The 23,783-nt window shown below is 44.7% G+C and overlaps 3 non-coding genes across 3 annotated transcripts; 1 reads left to right on the top strand and 2 right to left on the bottom strand.

Annotated features, from left to right (window-relative positions):
- The first annotated feature begins 8,924 nt into the window (after nt 1-8,924).
- Nucleotides 8,925-8,995, top strand: trnag-gcc (transfer RNA glycine (anticodon GCC)). Its single transcript has one exon. It is a non-coding gene; the product is annotated as a tRNA-Gly (tRNA).
- Nucleotides 8,996-20,653: 11,658 nt separating this feature from the next.
- On the bottom strand, nt 20,654-20,726 carry trnak-cuu (transfer RNA lysine (anticodon CUU)). Its single transcript has one exon. It is a non-coding gene; the product is annotated as a tRNA-Lys (tRNA).
- A 770-nt stretch (nt 20,727-21,496) lies between these two features.
- On the bottom strand, nt 21,497-21,570 carry trnai-aau (transfer RNA isoleucine (anticodon AAU)). The gene has a single exon. It is a non-coding gene; the product is annotated as a tRNA-Ile (tRNA).
- Nucleotides 21,571-23,783: the final 2,213 nt, after the last annotated feature.

Below are 23,783 nucleotides of genomic sequence, written 5' to 3'. Positions count from 1 at the left end.
GCAAACAATGCACAACCCTCCGTCTGCCGTTTCGAGAAGGATGGGACTTGAACCAGACATTCTTTCACGAATGAGAGGAACAAAACTTAAACACAATAACGACGAAGATGGGATTTGAACCCACGCTTGGAGAGCACAACAGATTAGCAGGTCATCGCCTTAACCTCTCAACCACCTCGTCGCATGGAGAAATGCGTGAAAGCCCCTTTATTCAAAATGAAAATACTGACTCTATTGCCAACCTGAAACAGAAACTGTAAATGTGCGTCTCCTCAGCAGGTCAGGCAGAATCTTTAGACATCGAAACAGAATTAACGTTTCAGGTCGATGACCATCACATGAGTATTCGAACTCACTCAACTTGCGCCTTGTAGATGGTTGAACGGCTTTAGGGAATTCGAGGGTGAGTCACTTGGCGCAGAATATCCAGCCTCTGTGGCTGGTCCAGTTATGTTTCTGGTTAATGGTGACCACCAGTATGTTGATGGTGGGGGATTCGGCGATGTTAATACCGAATCCCCACAGAAGAGATTTACTGTAAAGATTCCAGGGATGAGGGGCATAAGTTTCATGGATAGATTGGAGAAGCTGGGGTTGTTCTGCTTGGAACAGAGACGGTTACGAGGAGATTTAATAGAGGTATTCAAAATCATGAAGAATCGAGACAGAGTAGATAGAGAGAAACTGTTCCTATCAAAAACCAAAGAACATAGATTTAAGGTGTTTGGTGTTTGGCAAATGAACCAAAGGTGACATGAGGAAAAACGTTTCTGCACAGCGAGTGTTTAGGATCTGGAATACACTGCCCGAGGGGGTGGTGGAGGCAGATTCAATCATGGTCTTCAATAAGGAACTGGATAAGTATTTGAAACGAAAGAAAATACAGGGCTGCACGGATAGGGTGGGGGAGTGGGTCTATCTGGATTGCAGTGGCAGATTGTCGGCACGAATTCGATGTGCCGAATTGTCTCTTTTCGTGCTGTGACCTTTCTATGTTTCTATTCTATGTGTCGGGGGCGATGCAAAGCGACCGGAGCGTGACGTAAATCGACCTGCTCATGTCCATTCCCTGATAATAAATCCAAGTGTGATGTAAAGAAGAAATTCATAATTATGTTACATATCTTTTATATTATACTGACTATAAGAGGTACTCGGTTCACCAGGGCGCCATTGTGCACATTGGTTGATACTTCACCGAGATCACAACTTCCAGTCCCAACACCTCCGTCTAAGAAACAGTTGGGTGGCAATCCAGACTTTGCTGAATTTTACAAACAGGTGTAAACCAGCAATGCGGAAAAACACTTCTTATTAAAGAAGGGTTTTTGGTGTGGCGGCCAAAATGAAAAACTCGACAAATTCTGGCAGCAGTAAGATTCGAACAAAAAAAATTCAGAGATGGAAGCTCGCATCTTCGACAGTCAAGTTGCTCAAACACATGACAAACCTTTTAGTTCTGATTCCAAAGGTCATGCAGCTGGAACGTTCCCTCTGGTTCTTTCACCACAGGTGCTGCCTGACTTGCTCAGCGTTTTCAGCATTTTCTGTTTTCATTTTCGTGATTTCACAATGGCTGTTTTCCTGAAAACACCCAATTTGACCCAAGAACGCAGCTCGCACTTCACTTTCCTCACGCGCTTAAAGTCTGCCGTTTCCGAACAAAATTCCCCTCTTCGCCGAGCTTTCAAAGGACCTTTCGCTCACGGCCAATCTCCTGTAATCGACACCTTTTCACCATTGCCGCTCTTTTCATTTCTCCTCATTCCTTTTGAATCAGATATTTCCACAGACCTATTAAGATCAAGCGGAACATTTCCGACTTTACTGCACCGCCCAGATTGCCAAAAGTGCACCTTTCAGCCGTCATTCGTAGCAATGTAGTGCCGCCCGTCTCTCCCGCACATCAACTGCTCGGGGAAAAGCTCCAACGACCATGAAAACAAATCCCAGTTCTTCAGTTAACATCCCCCGTGTCACAAGATACCCCGTGGAAATTCCACGGAAAAGTATGCCGCTGTCCTTCGGAATGCCAGACCTGCTTTCTTTGTGCTTGTCTCTGGAACAGTCACGCAGGTGGAAATGTTTCAAGGCACAAATGAACGGGCCATGTGCCCCCGAGGAACTGTGGTCGATATAGAGCAAACATAAAGGCGTAAGAATGTGAAGGTGAATGTTAGAGTAGCAAGGCCGCAGTAAAGTCTCAATGAAATGGACCATTATTGTGGAAGGAAGAAAAAGCTGGAAGAAGCGGCGGGTCTGAATTTTGGATCATCCAGCAGAGACACATAAGGGAATAAAAACAGGATACAGATAAAGGTGCTGGAGGCAGAAAGAAAAAGAACGAAATAAGAGGAATGAAAAGAGAGTGACTTAATTGAGAGCGAAGAGACATTAATGTGTAGACATTGGCTGCAGCAGCTGGGTTGCCCCTTTACTTTTCCTCCTGTCTCAATCTTTCTTTAACCTTGTCTGCTGGTGTTGCAGGATCGATCAGCCAACGCCGTTCAAGGAAGCCTGAGAAGTCCATCAGGGGACAACACAAGAGACAGAGACAGGGAGAGATAGAGAAATACATGCAAAGAAAATAAGGATTATCAATAGAATCATACAATCATAAAATGGTTACAGCATAGAAGGCTATTCGGTCCATCGAGCCCGCGCTGGCTCATTGTAAGACAGATCCAGTTCGTCCCATTCCCCCGCCACTTCCCGGTAGCCCTGCATTTATTTCCCTTCAAGTATTTATCCAATTCATTTTTGAAAGTCACGATTGAATCTGCTTCCACCACCCTTTCAGGCAGCGCATTCCAGATTATAAATACTCACTGGGTAAAAAAAAGTGTTTCCTCATCTCGCCTTTGGTTCTTTTGCCAATCTCCTTAAATCTGTGTCCTCTGGTTCTCGATCCTTCTGTCAATGGGAACAGTTTCTCTTTATTTACTTTATCTAAACCCTTCATGATTTTGAACACTTCCATCAAATCTCCTCTTAACCTTCTCTGCTCGAAGGAGAACAGCCCCAGCACGGGGTAAATGCGGTCAATTAGCTTCAATTCATATATTTGTGCATTAAACAGCTCTTTAAACATTACTGTGACATTATGGTAGCGCGGCCACGCGGTCTGAGGTGTTATATTTAATTTCTATAGAGGCGTGGGTTTGAATCCCACTGCTCTGAGAATTTCTGCCAATGTTTATTTTGACCTGTTCACAGAAAACCCGAATGCAGTGCGATGGAGCAGAGGATGTGAAAGAAGCTGAAAGTGAAAGTGCAGATATTATTTTCATCACGGGGACAGGACACGTTCCCACAGGTGAGGGCCGCTCACCTTAATATTCCTTCCAGCAGAGTGGGACAGGTGATCCGAGTGACCGGGCTCTTGCGGCGCGATCAGTCAGTGGGCGGTCCTTATATGACAGTCCAGGGTCGGGAAATGGCGAGGTTGTTAGTTGACTCTCATCGAGATCAACCAATCCTTTTCTTTGTGAACATTTCGAACGGAGTAGAATGTGCAATTGGTGTGTTACAAAATGCATCTAGTTATTTGTTCAGCCATGTGGTTCCTCCGGCCTACGCTGTTGCAAAAACAGATGAGATGTTTAGTTTTATTAGTTTACAGGAAGGAGGCTGCGGAATTGGAGCCACAAACCGTGATTTTGATCCATGCACAAAATATGGGATTTAACTGGAGCTTTAAACCAGCGGGTGAGACCGCTCAGTCACGATACTTGAATTCTTGCGATTTTCAGGAGCTACAAGAGGGTTGTTTCCCTTCTTTGATGAACATTCGTGATCCTGTTGTGGTTTTGCTGCAAAGTTCTAATTCCCACCACCAAAATTGAGCCCTCAACTTCAACGGTAGTCAAATTGGAATCCACAACTTTGGAGCTGGTGATTTGAAGTCCAACGTGCGACCCATTGCGCCACAAATCGGCTGTCGATTATGTGATTTCACATTACCCATTTGCTGCTTATGACTTTTTGCTGCGGTGGAGCAAGTGGTTCGAAAGCTCAGTGGGGATTCACAGCAGCTCCTGAGAAATCTACACAGCGACGGTTTCTCCAATGCCTAGTGATCTGTCTGTCTGTCTGTCTCTCTCTATTCGTCTTGCTCTCTCTCGCTTTCATTCTTGAGCTCTTACTCTCCCCGTTTATTTCAAGAAGGCTGGAATACAAAGGGGTGGAAGCTATGTTACAGCTGCACAGAGCTCTGGTGAGACCTCATCTGGAGGACATCATTCAGTTCTGGGCACTCCACCTCAGGAAGGATGTGTTAACCTGGAGGCTCGAGGGGCTGAATGGCCGATTCCTGTTCCTATGCTCCAATAAATGAAAACATAATTCAAGTATAGAGACCCTAATGTATAAGGGTATCCGTTCACCACTACTCTCTGCCTCCCATTCCTGAGGCAATTAGGTGCCCACGTTACCACAGGCCCTTTAATTCCACGTGCTTCTAGTTTTCGCATAAGTCTGTTACGTGTTAATTTCTAAAATGTGTCCTGAATATAGCTGTAACCCCGTAATTTTATACTTAAGCAATAAGAATACGGATGTTCCGACCGAGCGATAGATTGGGTTCATTCCCATTAACCGGAGGTGACGGGACTGAGGAGGTGAAATCCCATCTGGGTTTATATTTTCCGAAAACGGAAACGGAAAATAGCAAAGCTCATCCCGTCGAAATCCAACAATTGGACTGAAGATCCGACAGTCGTTTCCATCCCCGGTTTCCAGACCTGGCCGTTCAAGGAAGCCTGATAAGAGAGAGAAGAAACGTAGACAGCGATAGAGAGATGCATGCAAATAAATAAAATAGTATAAATCTCCAAATTCTGTGATTGAGCAGAATTTAAGGTACAGTTTTTTTGAAATTCTGTCTCAAGTCGTGAAATCTTAAAGGTGAACATTGGGCTGGATTATCCCTTAACCTCTGAGAGAAGTAAACACTGCCTGGTAATTACAGCTCTTATTTATTTGACTGTTTCACAATCGTCGTGTAAGCTGGTTTCGAGCCCCCAGTGAATTTCACGACCATGCTTAATCTATAAATTAACACAAAGGCATCGCGCGGCTGTCGAGTCGATTGCGCAGGGTAATCACAGGAACTCTGCCAGAGTGCATGTTCTAGACATGTATCCAAAGCTACACGTGCTGCCTGCAGCCGTGTGTCCATTGGTGGTTCAGTGGTGGAACCCTCGCCTGCTGGTGGGAAACCAGGGGTTTGTTTCCAGGCCAATGCAGCATCCTTTACCTTTTTTGTTCTGCACCCATGAGATTGTCTGAATTGGGATAAATTCATGTGCCGGCTTCAATCAACAACTTCTTGAAAGATGATCTTCATTTCGTCTACTTGTGTTGCATGGACAAACCCTTTGCTTTCTTTCCTCTGGTGCTCAAACATGCTCTGCTGGAGATAAGTCAAAACTGCCTTCCACACCGCTGAAAAGATGTAAGAAGCCAATTGGTGATTTTTGACTAAAAATGGGGACATAACAGGGCTCATTCGGAATTTTGAACGATTCGAACTTCCTGAGCGACATTCAGACCCAAAGACCAACAAGCAACAGAGCCGTGCAGCCGCTATAAAATTTCGCTGCCATGCAGCCGTTCCGCCATCCTTTCAGAAGGCTCTGTCCATACAATCCCGCTTTCTTCTCCGATGCACGATGTAGAGCAATATCAGGTTCCACACTGATCATTTCATATCAACAATATTTCTCGCTTATTATCATATTTGCTTTGAATGTAAGACTTGCATTATCAAGTAACACTTTGCAGAATGAATTGCTCTGAAACAACATAATCGTCTGTCTCGACATCGTCATAGTTTACATTCTACCATAAGTATAATTTACTCAAATTGCTGCTTTCAATCACCATGAGAGTAACATAAATGGACATATGCAGTGCCTGTACGCACGAGTATTGGTGGCTCTGGGATAGAATTCTGGCCTCTGACACGGATTCGATTCGCGGACAATGCATGAACGTTTCATGTTTTGCACCATATTAGGAAGATGAGTAAGCCATTTAGCCACTCGAGCCGGTTCCGCAATTCAGTGAGATCATGGCTGATCTGTGACCTAATTCCATATAACCGACTTCGCTCCGTATCCCTTAATACCACTGGTTAACGAAAACATCTATCAGTCTCATGTTTAAAATTAACAATTAAGCTAAGACTGTCGCTTGCAGAAGAGAGTTCCAAACTTCTACCCCCCTTTGCTTGTCGAAGTGTTAACTAATTTCACTCCTGAAATTCCTGACTCCAATTTTTAGGCCAGGTTCCCGAGTCCTAGACATCCGAACGAGCGGGAAGAGTTTCTCTCCATCAACACCAACAGTTCCCCGTAATATCTTGAAAACTTCAATCAAATCAGCCCTTATTCTACTAAATTCCAGGGAATACAACCCTAGTTTGTGGAATCTCCCCTCGTAATTTAACCCTTGGATTCCAGGTATCAATCTAGCAAAATTACACTGCACTACCTCCACGGCCAAAATATCCTTCCTCAGTTGCGGTGCCCAGAATTGAACATAGTACTCCAGGTGTGGTCTAACCAGAGCTTTGTATAGCTGTAGCATAATGTCTATCACCTTGTATTCTGGTCCTTTAGATATAAACGCTAGTTTTCCATTAGCCTTTTTGATTATTTTCTGTACCTGTCCATGACATTTTAATGATCTATGTATATGGACCGGTAAGTCCCTTTGGAACTCCACGGGTTCGAGCATTTCACCAGTTAGAACGTATTCTGATCAATGCTCTATAGGTCCAAGTTGGATGACCTCTCACTTACCTAAATTGAAATCCATTTGCCACAGTTTTGCCCATTCATTTATGATATTAAATACTCTCTGTAATGTTCTGCTTCCATCTACTTTGCTTACAGTGCTGCCCATTTTGGCGTCATCTGCACTTGTCGCTCTCGATCCCGTCATCTTATATCAATGAGACCGACTGCACTGGGGTAAATTCACATTCAGCTTCAATCTCCTCATCATATTGAGACTTTTTTTTTCACCTGTGTTGTGCCTTGGAAATTTCCGCACTCTGTCCTCTGGAGCTCAAACATTCTCTGGATATAATTCAATTCCACCAACAGCAAAACTGAAAAGATATCGGAAGCGAATTGGTGACTTTTCACTAAAAGCACAGAAACATGAGGGGTCATGCGGGATTTGAAGCTGAGATCGCGCGCATATCACATAACACAACCCTCCAAGCGAAAATCATACCCCTGGACCAACAAACCACTGATGCTGAAGTCGTGGAGTCAGTTGAAAGGTGCGCTGCCTCCCACAGCCGATCGGCCATCCTTTCAGACCTCTTCTGTCCATCCAATCTCGTTTTCTGTTCCGGTGCACAGCAATATCAAGTTGTACATTAACTACTTCCAGTCACCAATATTAGTCTCCTTTAACAAATTGGTTTCGACTGTACGACTTGAATTATGAAGTAAGACGTTTCAGAATTAGTTGCTCTGAAACTACATTTCTTGGGAGGAGACTGAGAGGTGCAGATAAACAGCAAAACCTTGGAGTGCATGTCCACAGATCCCAGAAGGCAGCAGAACAGCTAGATACGGTGGTTAAGAAGCCATAAAGAATATTCTCCTTTATTAGCCGAGGCATAGAATATAAGAGCAGGGGAGGTTCTGGTAGAAATTTATAAAACAATAGTTAGGCCACAGCAAGAATACTGCATACAGTTGTGGTCACCACATTACAGGAAAGATGTGATTGCACGAGAAAGGGTACAAAGGAGATTTAAGACAATGTTGCCAGAACTGGAGAATTTTAGCTATGAGATTAGATTGGATAAGCTGGGGTTGTTTGCTTTGGAACTGAGGAGGCTTTTGGGAGATTTAATTGAGGTGTATAACATTATGACGGGCCTCGATCGAGTGTATAGTAAGGACCTATTTCCCTTCGTAGGGAGGTCAATAATCAGGATACATCAATCTTAGGTAATCGGTAGAATGATTAGAGGGGAGTGAATTTTTTTTTCCATCCAGAGGGTGGTGGGTGTGGGGGTCGGAAAATCACTGCCAGAAAGGGTGGGAGAGGCGGAAACCCTCATCGCATTGAAAAATAAAAACTTCAATATACACGTGAAGATCCGTAACCGACAAGATTAGGGACTAAACGCTCGAAAGTGAGATGAGGCTCGGTACCGATTTTTCGGCCGGCACAGGCACGATGTGCAGAATGGCTTCCTTCTTTGGCATAACTTTCTCGGATTCTATGATATAATTGCCGTCTGTCTCGGCATCGCGATAATATACACTCGACCAGAAGTATACTTTAATCAAATTGATGCTTTGTTTCACTGTGAGAGTGAAGAGACATAAGTGTGTAGACATTAGCTGCAGCAGCTGGGTTGCACCTTTACTTTTCCAACCGTCTCAGTGCCTTTTTTTTACCTTTCTCTGCTGGTGTTGCAGGTGAGATCAGCCTTCGCCGTTCAAGGAAGCCTGAGAAGCCCGTCGGGCACAACAGAGAGAGAAGAGACAGAGACAGGGAAAGATAGAGAGATGCATGCAAAGAAAATAAAGAGTATAAATGTCGGGTTTTGCAAACGACCAGAATTTAAGTTACAGATTGGGAGAGATTCCTTCTCGGGTCTTGAAATCTTGCAAGAGAAGATTGGACGCTCAATTAAAAGCACTGGCCACGTTGAAGTATCTCTGATGCTGGGAGAGAGGTAAATGCGGTCAATTAACTCCAATTAATCTATTTGAGCATTGAAGAGATCTTTAAACAGTTGGGGGTTGCGAGCAGAATTCAAACCTCGGCAGGAAAATCCAAATGGGGTTTTGAGACCAACGCTTGAACCACTCGGCCATCGCAGCTGTGAACGGCATGTTAGTTTAGACAGCATTCCATATAGGAGCATGTAACTTCTACAATCGCAAGCATTGGTGGTTCAGGGGTAGAATTCTCGCCTGCCACGCTGGAGACCCGGGTTCGATTCCCGGCCAATGCACCAATGAGGAACTTCGGAACAGGATTGTGGTGTTTGGTCCGTCGAGCCTGTTCCGCAACTCAATACGATCATGACTGAGTTGTGACCGAAATCCCTGTATCCGCCTTCGTCCCATATCTCTAAATATCTTTGGTTAACAAAAATCGATAAATCACGGGTTTGAAATTAACAATTGAGCTCGCATCAACTGCTGTTTATGGAAGAGAGTTCCAAACTTCTCCAACACTTTGCTTGCAGAAGTTTTTCCTAACTTCACTCCTGAAAGTCTGACTCTAATGTTTAGCCTGTGTCCCCAAGTCCCAGACACCCCAACGAGCGGAAATAGTTTCTATCCATCTACCACATCAGTTCCTCTTAATATCTTGAACATTTCGATCACATCAACCCTTAATCTACTAAATTGAAGGGAATACAACTATAGTTTGTGTAATCTCTCCTCGTAATTTATCGCTTAGAGTCCAGTTATCTTTCTAGTAAATCACACTGCACTCCCTCCAAGGCCAATATATCCTTCCTAAGGTGCGGTGCCCAAAACTGAACACAGTACTCCAGGTGTGGTCCAACCAGAGCTTTGTGTAGCTGTAGCATAATGTCCATTCTCATCCTCTAAACATATAGGCCACCATTCCATTAGCCTTTTTGATTATATTCTGTTCCTGTCCATGACATGTTATTGATCTATGTACATGGACACCGAAGTTCCTTTGGAACTCCACAGTTTCGAATTTTTCACCTTTTATAAAGTATTCTGATCTATCCTTTTGAGGTCCAAAGTGGATGACCTCACACTTGCCTAAATTGAAATCCATTTGTCTCTCTGGAATTTACCAGAATGATACCCGGACTTCAAGGGTTAAGTTACGAAGAGAGATTACACAAATTGGGGTTGCATTTTCCAGAGTTTCGAAGGTTAAGGGGTGATCTGATCGAAGTTTATAAGATATTAAGGGGAACAGATAGGGTGGATAGAGAGAAACTATTTCCGCTGGTTGGGGGTTTTGGAAGTAGGGGGCACTGTCTAAAAATTAGAGCCAGACCTTTTAGGAGCGAGATTAGAAAACATTTCTACACACAAAAGGTTGTACAAGTTTGGAACTCTCTTCCGCAAATGGCAATTGATACTAGCTCAATTTATAAATTTAAATCTGAGATAGATAGCTTTTTGGCAACCAAAGGTATTAAGGGATATGGGCCAAAGGCAGGTATATGGAGTTAGATCAGATATCAGCCAGATTTATCAAATGGCGGAGCAGGCACGAGGGGCTGAATGGTCTACTCCTGTTCCTGTGTTCCTCTTCCTATATAATCTGCACTGCTTGTAACGCTGCCCATTTTGGTGTCATCGGCAAACTTCCATATGTCGTTCCCTGTCCCGTCATCCAATATCAATGAGACCACCTGAATAGGGGGAGATTCACATTCAGCATCAATCTCTGCATCATCTTGAGACATTTTATTTACTTCACATGTGTTGCACTTTGGAAACTTCAGCACTCTGTCCTCTGGAGCTCAAACATGCACTTTAATCCTACCAACAGGAACACTGAAAAGATGTCAGAAGCCAATTGGTGAATTTTACACTCAACGTAGCTGAACAGCAAGAGCTTATTGGGGATTTTACCCCGGGACTCTCAGATATGAATCAACCAAAGCCCCCGAAACAAGAATCATACATCTCTACCAACCAGACGCTGTTACTTACATCATGCAGCCAGTTTAAAGTGTCGCTGTCTCCCATAGCCGATCGGCTACCCTTTCAGACCTCTTCTGTCCATCCAATCTCGTTTTCTATTCCGGTATACAGCAATATCAAGTTGTACACTAACTATTTCCAGTCACCAATATTAGTTTCCCTTTACTAAATTGGTTTCGTCTCTACGACTTATATTATCAAGCAAGACGTTTCAGAATTAGTTGCTCGGAAACTACATTGCTTTGGAGGATACTGAGAGGTGTCGTTAAAAAGAGAGACCTTGGAGTGCATGTCCACAGATCCCTGAAGGTAAGAGGAGAGGTGGTTAAGGTGGTTAAAAAGGTATAAAGGATACTTTGCTTTATTAGCCGAGGCATAGAATGTAAGAGCAGGGAGGTTATTCTGGAACTGAATAAAATACTAGTTCGGCTACAGCTGGAGTATTGCGTACAGTTTTGGTGACCACATTACAGGAAAGATGGGACTACACTAGAAATGGTACAGAGATTTACGACGATGTTGCGAAGAGTGGAGAATTTTGGCTATGAGGATAGATTGGATCGGCTGAGGTTGTTATCTCTGGAACCGACGAGGCTGAGGCGAGATTTAATTGAGGTGTATAAAATTATCACGGGCCTCGATAGAGTGGATAGGAAGGACCTGATTCACGTAGCAGAGAGTTCAATAAAAAGGGGGCATAGATTTAAGGTAATTGGTAGAAGGATTCGAGTGGAGCAGAGGGGAATTTTTTTCCACCCAGCGGGTGGTGAGCGTCTGGAACTCACTGCCTGAGAGGGTGGGAGAAGCAGAAACCCTCATCGGGTTTAAAAAGCACTTTAACATACACTTGAAGAGCCGTAACCGACAAGACTACGGACTAAACGCTGGTAAGTCGGGTGATGCTGGATATCTCTTTTCCGGCCGGTACAAACATGATGGGCCGAATGGCCTCCGCGAACGTAAATTTTAATGATTCTATGATTCTATGATATAATTGCCGTCTGTCTCGGCATGGTGATAATATACACTCTCCCATAAGTATACTTTAATCAAATTGGTGTTTTGTTTCACTGTGAGAGTGAAGAGATCTTAATGTTTAGACATTGACTGCAGCAGCTGGGTTGCACCTTTACTTTTCCTACCGTCTCAACCTTTCTTTAACCTTCTCTGCTGGTGTTGCAGGTTCGATCAGCCAACTCCGTTCACGGAAGCCTGAGAAGTCCATCAGAGGACAACACAAGAGACAGAGACAGGGAGAGATAGAGAAATGCATGCAAAGAAAATAAAGAGAATACATAGAATCATAGAATCATAAAATGGTTACAGCAGAGAAGGAGGCCATTCGTCCCATCGAGCTCGTGCCGGCTCGTTGTTAAAGCAATCAAGATAGTCCCATTCCCCCGCCCCTTCCCGTTAGCCCTGCATTTGTTTCCTATCAAGTATTTATCCAATTCCTTTTTGAAAGCCACCTTTCAATCAGCGCATTCCAGATTATAAATACTCGCTGGGTAAAGAAGTGTTTCCTTACGTCGCCTTTGGTTCTTTTGCCAATCACCTTAAATCTCTGTCCTCTGGTTCTCGACCCTTCCGCCAATGGGAACAGTTTCTCTTTATTTATTTATTCCAACCCTTCATGATTTTGAACACTTCGATCAAATCTCCTCTTAACGTTCTCTGATCTAAGAACAACCCCAGCACCGGGTAAATGCGGTCAATTAGCTTCAATTCATTTATTTGAGCATTAAACAGCTCTTCAAACATTACTGTGACATTATGTTAGCGCGGCCTCGCGGTCGAAGGTGTTAAATTTAATTTCTATAGAGGCGTGGGTTTGAATCCCACTGCTGTTAGAATTTCTGCCAAAGTTTATTTCGATCTGTTCACAGAAAACCCGATTGTAGTGCGATAGAGCAGAGGATGTGAAAGAAGCTGAAAGTGAAAGTGCAGATATTATTTTCATCAGGGGGGCAGGACACGTTTCCACAGGTAAGGGCCTCTCACCTTAAGATTCTTTCCAGCAGAGTAGGAGAGGTGATCAAAGTGACCGGGCTCGAGCAGCGCAATCAGTCAGTGCGCGGTCCTTATATGACCGGACAAGGTCGGGAAATGGCGAGGTTGTTCGTCGAGTCTCACCTAGATCAACGAATCCTTTTCCTTGTGAACATTTCGAACGGAGCTGAACGTATAATTGAGTGTTCCAAAATGCATCAATTATTTGTATCGCCACGTGGTTCCTCTTGTTGCAATATCAGATGAGATATTTAGTGTTATTAGTTTACAGGAGGGAGGCTGCGGTATTGGAGCCGCAAACTATGATTTTGATCCATCTACAAATTATGGGATTTAGCTTGAGCTTTAACCCTGCGCGTTCGACCGCTCAGTCACGATACTTTCCATCTTGCGATCTTCAGGAGCTACTTTCACAGGAATAGAATTACTGCAAGCAAGAATTCTATCCCTCAAGCACCAAAGCTTGCACGGCAGCAGGATGCATGTGTCCAGTTGGAAACCTGACTGAAGGAACATGCAGTCTGACAGAGCCGGAGGTCCAGCAGATTGATTTTTGCGGTGAGCAGATGATGGGCGTCCATCTTGAGAGTGTTTCGCCAATCCAGCTCAGAGAGGATTAAGCATTATAAATTGGGGTGGGACTGGAGCCACTTGTATCAGAGGAAGTGGAGGGGGTTATTTCCCTTCCTTGACGAGCATTAATGATCCTGTTGCGGTTTTGCTGCAAAATTTCACTTCCTAGCGCCGAAATCAACGAACCCTGAACTAAAATTCAACGATGGTGAGATTCGGACACACAACTTTTGCAGTGATTAGAAGAAGTCCCACGTGCTACCCATGGCGCCACAAATCGGCTATCGATTAGGTTATTTCACGTTACCCATATGCTGCTTTGGAACTTTTGCTGCGGTGCAGTAAGTGGTCCAAAAGCTCAGTGGGGATTCACAGCGCTCCTGAGAAATCGACACATCGACGGTTTGTACAATGCATAGTCCTCTCTCTCTCTCCCATTTGCTCACTCTCGCTTTCTCTCTTGAGCTCTCACTCTCCCCGTTTATCTCAAGAGGGCTGGAAAACAAGGGGTGGATGTTATGTTACAGCTGCACAGAGCTCTGGCGACACCCCATCTGGAGGATTGCATTCAGTTCCGGGCACCCACCTCAGGAAGGATGTATTAACCTGGATGCTCGAGGGGCTGAATGGCTTACTCATGCTCCCAAGTTCCAATGAATGGAACAATAATTCAAATATAGAGACCCTAATGTATCAGGATGAGTGAGTGAAGAATGTTTTCTGTTTGAAGTACTTATTTCATTCATTGAATACTCCCAGTGTCATACCTCATTGCAGCCCAGTCCGGACAAACTGCTCGAACAGAGTGGCATTTTCTGTGAGGACACGAAAGATTTGTTCAGGCCATGTCAGTACCGAGTGTGGGTAGGCCTGAGCGCGAAATGGAAAAGTGAGGTGAAATACTCCCACAAGCAGCGGATGTCTCTGTTTCCATTTCCAAAATGCACGCACGCACGGGCCCATGATCCCCACTCAAACTCTCCTTCCAATCTCACACACCTCGCTTTGGTTTGAAATCGTGTATGTTTTCACAATGGGATTTAATTTGAAGAAAGCAGTGCTGTAACAACCCGGGGATATTGAAGAGATGCAGTACAAGAAGATACCTTAAAGGCAAATGATAACAATGACTGTTCTCACACTGTGAGCTACAGTTAAAGGCTGACAACATTTAAAGTCTCATGCAGCAGGTCCGGGTCCAAATCTTTCACGTGGCATCTCCTTCTGTTTCTGTCACTCCTTTTCCTCCACGGAGAGTGGATTTGGAATTCCTGTGCGGCTACATTGCGCATTTTCCAGATCTGCTTCGAGCGCAATTCGCTCCAGTTCATCAATTGCACACATTAGTATGATCAAGGGGAGAGGACACCTTTTCACAGACAAGGGCTGTTCATCCTATTGTTTTTCTAGCAGAGGAGGGCAGATGATCAAAGTAACCGGATTGGGTGAACTGTCCGTACAGGTGCCTGGTGGGCTCGTGGTTATGATTCGGCGTTCACACCTATATAATTAATTACATGAAACCAAATAAACTCGACGAAAAGAGGAATATTTCTGTAAACACCATTAACCAACCGATAACTTTCTGTTGCAGACTGAAAGAGACGCTAACGTGGTTACCGAGTGACAGTCACAAGTTTAATAATGATTTATTTTGTATGTGAAACGCTTTTCAGACTGCATTTTAGGAGACTGGTTGCACAGCTTGCTGGAGTAAAACATGCCATCATGTCGTGATCGCGGGTTTGATTGCTGTATGGGCTGATAAGGGCCTTTGTTTTGGGTTTTCGTAATTTTAAAATCCAAGCTTTACAATCAGATCCACAGACAAATTCACGGGACAATTTTATTGAATAACATCCATTGCAACTTTACCCCTGGGCCGGAGAAACACGTCTTTCTTTTTCTTTTTCTTTCTCCGGTTTGCAGAGAAACGTTCAACTCGCGGCCTGTTCCCATTAATGATCATCAGCAACAACAGAAAGACAGAGCGGGTCTGACCGCCCCGAGATGTGGAAAAGGGATCAGTTTAGAACAAATGCATCAAATCAAATGGTCACCCGGCACCGAGAGAGGAAAAACCAAGAGGAAAAGGCAGAAGGTAACAGAGAAATAAAAACCAAATACAGACGATATAAATATTTCCCATCGTTGATGTCTCTCTGTTTCATCCCCAATCCTTCAGTGGCGGGGATAAAATTTCACTGCAAATAAATGCGAGAATCGACCCAAAGAAGAAGAAACTAAATAACCAAAAACAGCCAAACACTGGATGACACCAAAGACCTTTAAATTTTCGGTCTAATGCAATCCCGACTGAGCTATTGGGACACAAAACCAAATGCAACTTTTCGCCATTGTCTTGCAAGAAAATATAACCCCAGCGACGCCTTACTGTTCATTACTGCACTTCATATATCAACATCACACTCACATATACCCAACCACAGTCCATAGATAAATACCGCACTCATATATACACATCCACTGTTCAAGATATAAACACCGCACTCACATACACACAACAGTTCATATATAAACATCACACTCATATATACACACTCACAGTTCATATATAAACATCACACTCATAAAAACACACCCACATTTCATATATAAACATCGCACTCATATATACACACCCACAGTTCATCTCTAAACATCGCACTCATATATACACACCCACTGTTCATGTATAAACATCACACTCATATATACACACCCACAGCTCATATATAAACATCACACTCACATATACACACCCACAGTTCATATATAAACATCACACTCATATATACACACCCACAGTTCATATATAAACATCGCACTCATATATGCACACCCACAGTTCACATATAAACATCGTACTCATATATACAAACCCACAGTTCATATATAAACATCGCACTCGTATATGCACACGCACAGTTCATATATAAACATCGTACTCATATATACACACCCACTGTTCATATGTCAATACTGCACTCATATATACACATCCACTGTTCGTATATAAACATCTCACTCAAATACACTCACCCATAGTTCATATTTAAACATCGCACACCTATATATACAACGACAGTTCATATATAAACATCGCACCCACATATACAAATCCACAGTCCATGTATCAACATCGCACTCATATATACATACCCACATTTCATATATAAACATCGCACGCATAGATAAAAACCCACAGTTCATATATAAACATTGCATTCATATACACTCACCCACAGCTCATATATAAATAGCGCATTCATTGATAGTCACCCACAGCTTATATATTAAAATCGCATTTTTTTTATTCGTGCATGCGATGTGGGCGTCGCTGGCGAGGCCAGCATTTATTGCCCATCCCCAATTGGCCTTCCAGAACTGCTGCAGTCCGTGCGGAGAAGCTTCTCCCACAGTGCTGTTAGGAAGGGAGTTCCAGGATTTTGAACCAGCGACGATGAAGGAACGGCGATATATTTCCAAGTCGGGATGGTGTGTGACTTGGCGGCGAACGTGCAGGTGGTGTTGTTCCCATGTGCCTGCTGCCCTTGTCCTTCTAGGTGGTAGAGGTCGCGGGTTTGGGATGTGCTGTCGAAGAAGCCTTGGCGAGTTGCTGCACTGCATCCTGTGGATGGCAAACACTGCAGCCACTGTGCGCCGGTGGTGAAGGGAGTGAATGTTTAGTGTGGTGGATGGGGTGCCAATCAAGCGGGCTGCATTGTCCTGGATCGTGTCGAGCTTCTTATGTGTTGTTGAGCTGCACTCATCCAGGCGAGTGGAGAGTATTCCATCACACTCCTGACTTGTGACTTGCAGATGGTAGAAAGGCTTTGGGGGGTCAGGAGGTGAGTCACTCGCCGCAGAATATCTAGCCTCTGACCTGCTCTTGCAGCCATAGTATTTATATGAAAGGTCCAGTTCAGTTTCTGGTCAATGGTGACCCCCAGGATGTTGATGGTGGGGGATTCGGCGATGGTAATGTCGTTGAATGTCAAGGGCAGGTGGTTCGACTGTCGCTTGTAGGAGATGGTCATTGCCTGGCCCTTGTCTGGCGCCAATGTTACTTGCCACTGATGAGCCCAAGCCTGGGTGTTGTCCAGGTCTTGCTGCATGCCGGCTCGGACTGCTTCGTTATTTGAGGGGTTACGAATGGAACTGAACACTTTGCAATCATCAGCGAACATCCCCATTTCTGACCTTATGATGGAGGGGAGGTCATTGATGAAGCAGCTGAAGATGGTTGGGCCGAGGACACCGCCCTGAGGAACTCCTGCAGCAATGTCCTGGGGCTGAGATGTTTAGCCTCCAACAACCACTAGAATCTTCCTTTTTGCGAAGTATGACTCCAGCCACTGGAGAGTTTACCCCCTGATTCCCATTGACTTGAATTTTACTGGAGTTCCTTGGTGCCACACTCGGTCAAATGCTGCCTTGAAATGAAGGGCAGTCACTCTCACCTCACCTCTGGAATTCAGCTCTTTTGTCCATGTTTGGACCAAGGCTGTAATGAGGTCTGGAGCTGAGTGGTGCTGGCGGACCCCAAACTGAGCATCGGTGAGCAGGTTATTGGTGATTAAGTGCCGCTTGATTGCGCTGTCGACGACACCTTCCATCACTTTGCTGATGATTGAGAGTAGACTGATGGGGCGGTAATTGGCCGGATTGGATTTGTCCTGCTTTTTGTGGACAGCACATACCTGGGCAATTTTCCTCGTTGTCGGGTAGATGCCAGTGTTGTAGCTGTACTGGAACAGTTTGGCAAGAGGCGCAGCTCGTTCTGGAGCACAAGTCTTCAACACTACAGCCGGGATGTTGTCGGGGCCCATAGCCTTTGCTGTATCCAGTGCACTCAGCCGTTTCTTGATATCACGTGGAGTGATTCGAATTGGCTGAAGACTGGCTTCTGTGATGGTGGAGATATCGGGAGGAGGCTGAGATGGATCATCCACTCGGCACTTCTTCCTGAAGATGGTTGCAAACGCTGCAGCCTTGTCTTTTGCACTTACGTGCTGGATTCTGCCATCATTGAGGATGGGGATGTTGACACAGCCTCCTCCTCCCGTTAGTTGTTTAATTGTCCACCACCATTCACGGCTGGATGTGGCAGGACTGCAGAGCTTTAATGTGATCCGTTGGTTGTGGATTCGCTTAGCTCTGTCTATGGCATTTTGCTTCCGCTGTTTAGCATGCATGTAGTCCTGAATTGTCGCTTCACCAGGTTGGAACCTAATTTTTAGGTACGCCTGGTGCTGTTCCTGGCATGCTCTTATGCACTCCACATTGAAGCAGGGTTGATCCCCTGGCTTGTTTATTAATGGTAGAGTGAGGAATATGCCGGGCCAAGATATTACAGATTATGCTGGAATACGATTCTGCTGCTGTTGATGGCCCGCAACACCTCATGGATGCCCAGTTTTGAGCTGCTAGACCTGTTCTGAATCTATCCCATTTAGCACGCTGATAGTGCCACACAACACGTTGGATGGTATCCTCAGTGCGAAGACGGGACTTCGTCTCCACGAGGACTGTGCGGTGGTCACTCCTACCAATACTGTCATGGACAGATGCATTTGCGACAGGTAGATTGGTGACGACGAGGTCAAGTAACTTTTTCCATCGTGTTGGTTCTCTCACCATCTGCCGCAGTTCCAGTCTGGCAGCTATGTCCTTCGGGCCTCGGCCAGCTCAGTCAGCAGTGATACGACCGAGCCACTCTTGGTGATGGACATTGAAGTCCTCCATCAAGAGGATATCCTGTGCCCTTGCTACCCTCAGTGCTTCCCCCAAGTGGTGTTCAACATGGAGGAGGATTGATACATCAGCTGAGGGAGGGCGGTCGGTGGTAATCAGCAGGTGGTTTCCTTGCACTTGTTTGACCTGATGCCATGAGATTTCATGGGGTCCAGAGTCAATGTTGAGGACTCCCAGGGCCACTCCCTCCTGACTGTATATCACTGCACCGCCACCTCTGGTCGGTCTGTCCTGCCGGTGGGACAGGACATGCACAGGGATGGTGATGGAAGAATCTTGGACGTTGGCTGAAAGGTATGATTCTGTAAGTATGGCTATGTCAGGCTGTTGCTTGACTAGTCAGTGGGACAGCTCTCCCAATTTTGGCACAAGTCCCCAGATGTTAGTGAGGAGGACTTTGCAGGGTCGACTGGGCTTGGTTTGCCTTTGTCGTGTCCGGTGCCTAGTGGTCCGATGCCGGGTGGTCCGTCCGGTTTTATTCTTATTATGACTTTTATTAGCGAGGTTTTACAACTGAGTGGCTTGCTAGGCCTTTTCAGAGGGCAATTAGGAATCAACCACATTGCTGTGGCTCATTTATACTCACTCACAGTTCACTTATAAACATCGCATTCATATATACTCACCCACAGTTCATATATAAACATCGCACTCATATATATATACACCCACAGTTCATATATAAACATCGCTCTCATATATAAACTCATTCGGTTTATAAAGCAACAGCGCGCTCATACACCCACACCCAGTTTATAGTAGCAGATCGGTACCGATCGCCGATAGAGCTCTCAGATTCCGAGAGTCCGAAGCAGCAGCGACCGAACAAATTCTGGATCTCATCCTTAACACAGACCGGTCGATCCACATGTAAAATTACATCGCACTTGGATATCAGGGAGGGTAATGGTTTCTGAGAATGTATCAGAGAGCCTAATGGCTTCTCAGTGGCGATCCATCGGGGCAAGGGGATCTCAGAGAGGGGAAGGGACTGTCAGAGGGTATCAGAGAGTGTAAGGGGATCTCAGAGTGGGGAAGGGATCGTCAGATGTCATCAGAAAGTGTCAGGGGGCTCAGAGAAGGGAAGGGACTGTCAGAGGGCATCGGAGAGTACATTAAGAACTGAGAGAGGGGAAGGACTGCCGAGTCTGAGAGAGTGTAAGGGGGCTCAGGGCAGATCTGTGTAAGGGGCACTCAGTGGGTATGAGAGAAGGTAAAGAACGCTGACAAGGTTCAAAGATGATCATGGACTCTCTGAGGTCAGAGACAAAGTGTATCAGAGAAGTTAAGGAGCTCAGCGAGAATCAAAGAGGATAAGGGGGGCTCAGGATGTATCAGAGAGGCGAATGGATCCAGAGATGTCATCTTCTAAATATTACAATTTCGAACATTCAACATTTTTGATAACAGCAATAAATGAAGCCGATTGAACCGATAATCTGCCGTGTCCCATCTGGAGGGAATGAGAAGGTAGAATCGGGAGGGACTGGATATTTGGCAACGCTCAAGGTTTCATTTCACACAGCTCAGTGTTGTGTCTGTTTTTTAACTGGATTTCATGAACTCGAGAAAAGAGGTTGCAATTTGAAAATTTTATTCCCCATTGTGAAAAATAGAACACAAATCGCCCAACGTGGGGCTCGAACCCACGACCCTGAGATTAAGAGTCTCATGCTCTACCGACTGAGCTCGCCGGGCTGGTTGCTAAAATTCTTCCCATTCTATTATTGTAGAGAGACAGCTGTTGGCTTTGCTGCAGGGGTTCAGTTCGTTCTGCAATCTCAGGGTTTCTCCTTCTGTGCACCTGATTTTCATTCTGGAGTCAGTCTGATGTCTTTTGCACGTCATTCAGCACCACGCTGAGCTGAAAAGGAACATCGGAACAGGAGAGGGCCATTCAGCCCCTCTTCCTGCTGTGCCATTCAATTCGATCATGACGTGATCTGCAACTCAACTCTCCATCCCCGCCTTGGACACAAATCCCTTGGAACCCAAACCGAGAAATGATCTATCAATATCAGTCTTGAAAATTTGAATTGAGCCACAATCCACATCCTTTTGGCAGAGAGAGTTCCAGCTTTCGGCCGTATTTTGTTTGCTAAAGTAATTCCTGATTTCTTGCCTGATTGGTCTGTCTCCAATTTCAAGATTAAAACCCCTCATTATGGATTCCGCCAACATCGAGAGAGATGACACAAAGATAGACAGAATTATAAGCAGTGTGGATGGAAGAATGAGATTACAGAGAGATATTACTCGATTAAGTGAATGGGCAAAACTGCGGCAAATGGATTTCAACGTAAGCAAGTGTGAGGCCGTCCACTTTGGACCTCAAAAAGATAGATCAGAAAATATATCAATGGATGTCACTCGACAAAATTAACCTTATGACATTTTGTGTGGATTCGCTTGTTTCGAAAGTCTGCCAAACTTTTAAAAGTTAACAAAATATTGCAATAGAAACCTTATGGCCCGTACGGGGATCGAACCAGGGACCTTGGCGTTATTAGCACCACGCTCTAACCAACTGAGCTAACCGGCCATGGAAACATGTTAGCTTTAAGGGCTTACCCGCGTGTTGGGTAGTTTGTGTTTATTTTAACAACAGCTGACAGGGTTTTACAACGAATATTGAATAAACCACATCACTTAAACATTGTTACTTGTTTCTGTATATACTGTCGAGGATGTAGATCAAAATTAACAAACAAAGAGCACTTTAATGTAACAAATTAAATTCCGATCAATATTATTTTACGAACAATGAACAGCCCATCCATAAAACACTGCCCCGCTATAAAACCTGTGGGCAGGACCCTGAGCTACTGTGAAAATGATATCACCGCAACGTGATTCGATCACGCTGCCTTTTGACGTTGAGTCAGATGTCTGTCTGTCTATCTGTCTGTCTGTTTATCCGTCTGATTGGGTCTCGGCCTTATTCTCAGGCCAGGCTTTTTGTTTGCTGGCTGCAGGCCTCGCTCCCCGACTGACTGAACAACTATCGAGCCGTGTGTCAGAATCAATGACTGTGACTGACTGTCTGCCCATTTATGGCCACATTTCTGAGTTCCTGCATTCGCTCTGTGTCGCAGGCCTGTCTCTGTCCCTTAGGATCACAACACACCCACAAGCTTCACGACTGAACGCAGGTTTGGTCAGTCTGTCCTCGCAGGTCCTTCGGAAGCTCATGATTTTGATCTGAATTATTTTTCTTGAGTGTCTTGTGAAGTTTTGTTTAGTGATATGTTTGCGAAAGAGAACGGAGGAAATAGTTAGTGTGCAACTCGACATTTCTCTACATCGGAATAGAAAACGTGATTGGATGGATAGAAGAGGTCTGAAAGGATGGCCGATCGGCTGTGGGTGGCACCGAATTCTGCAGTGGCTGCAGTGGTTCATTACCGGTAATGAAAATGAGGTAATATACTACCACAAGCTGCCGGTGAAAATCATTCAATTTCCCAAACTTGACCCACCGAATCAAATGAAGCTCCTGGGAAAGCTACAAGACAACGCCGGTCTCTCGGGCATCGTTTGAAGCAACTGGCAGTTTAAAGTAGCATCGACAGCCATGTAAGTACTGCCATGTGCCGCTGCGATCGCCGAGTGGTTGAAGCGTTAAATTCAAGATCAAATGGAGTTTTCCTTCGCAGGTTTGATTTCTGCTCGCTGAATTATTGTTTAAAGATCCGTTCAACGCTCAAATGAATGAACTGGATCTAACTCACTTCATTTATCTCTCTCAGAGCATGAGAGATACTCGAGCGTGGCCGGCGCTTTTAATTGGGTGCCCAATGTACTCTTGCAAAATTCAAATACATAAGAAAGAATCTTGCCCAATCTGCAACTAAAATTCTGCTACTTTGCAGAACCACCCATTTATAAGCGACTTTATTTACATGAATCTCTCTATCTCTCCTTGTCTCTTGTCTCTATGTTGTCCCCTGATGGACTTCTCAGGCTTCCTGGAACGGTAAAGGCTGATCTAACCTGCAACACCAGCAGGGAAAGGTAAAGGAAAAAAAGACTGAGACGGTCGGAAAAGTAAAGGTGCAACCCAGCTGATAAATTCGTAGCTAATGTCTCCACATTTTTGTCTCTTCGCCCTCACAGTGAAAGAAAACAGCAATGTGAGTAAAATATACTTATGATAGCTTGTACACTCTGACGATGCCGAGACAGATGCCAACGTAGCTTCAGATTAACTAATTCTGAAAAGTATTATTTGAAAAAACAAGTCGTACATTGTAAACGAATTTAGTAAAGAGAGGCTAATATTGGTGACTGGAAATAGGTCGTGTACAACTTGATATTGCTGTATTTTGGAATAGAAAACGAGATTGGGTGGACAGAAGCGGTTGGAAAGGATAGCCGATCGGCTGAAGACTATGGTGAAATTTTAGACCGGCTGCAGGGCTTTCGAGCAAGCGGCTCGTTGGTCTAGGGGTATGATTATCGATTTGGGCGTTTTTCTAATGGAATATGCGAGAGGTCCCGGGTTCAAATCCCGGACGAGCCCTGTTATCTCACTGCTTTTTCGTGAAAAGTCACCAATTGGATTCTGACATCTTTGCAGTTGTTCGAATTGAATTATATTTGAGCTCCAGAGGACAAAGTGCAGAAGTTTCCAAGGCGCAACACACACGGAGTAAATAAAATGTCTCAAGATGATGTGGAGATTGAAGCTGAATGTGAATTTACCCCAATTTCGGCGGTCTCATTGATATTAGATGACGGGATCGAGAACCACAT

Source organism: Heptranchias perlo, chromosome 20 (genome assembly GCF_035084215.1).
Source record: "Heptranchias perlo isolate sHepPer1 chromosome 20, sHepPer1.hap1, whole genome shotgun sequence".
NCBI classification, from domain to species: Eukaryota; Metazoa; Chordata; class Chondrichthyes; order Hexanchiformes; family Hexanchidae; genus Heptranchias; species Heptranchias perlo.
Note: the sequence above shows the minus strand (reverse complement) of the source record. Positions and strands in the feature narration are given on the sequence as shown.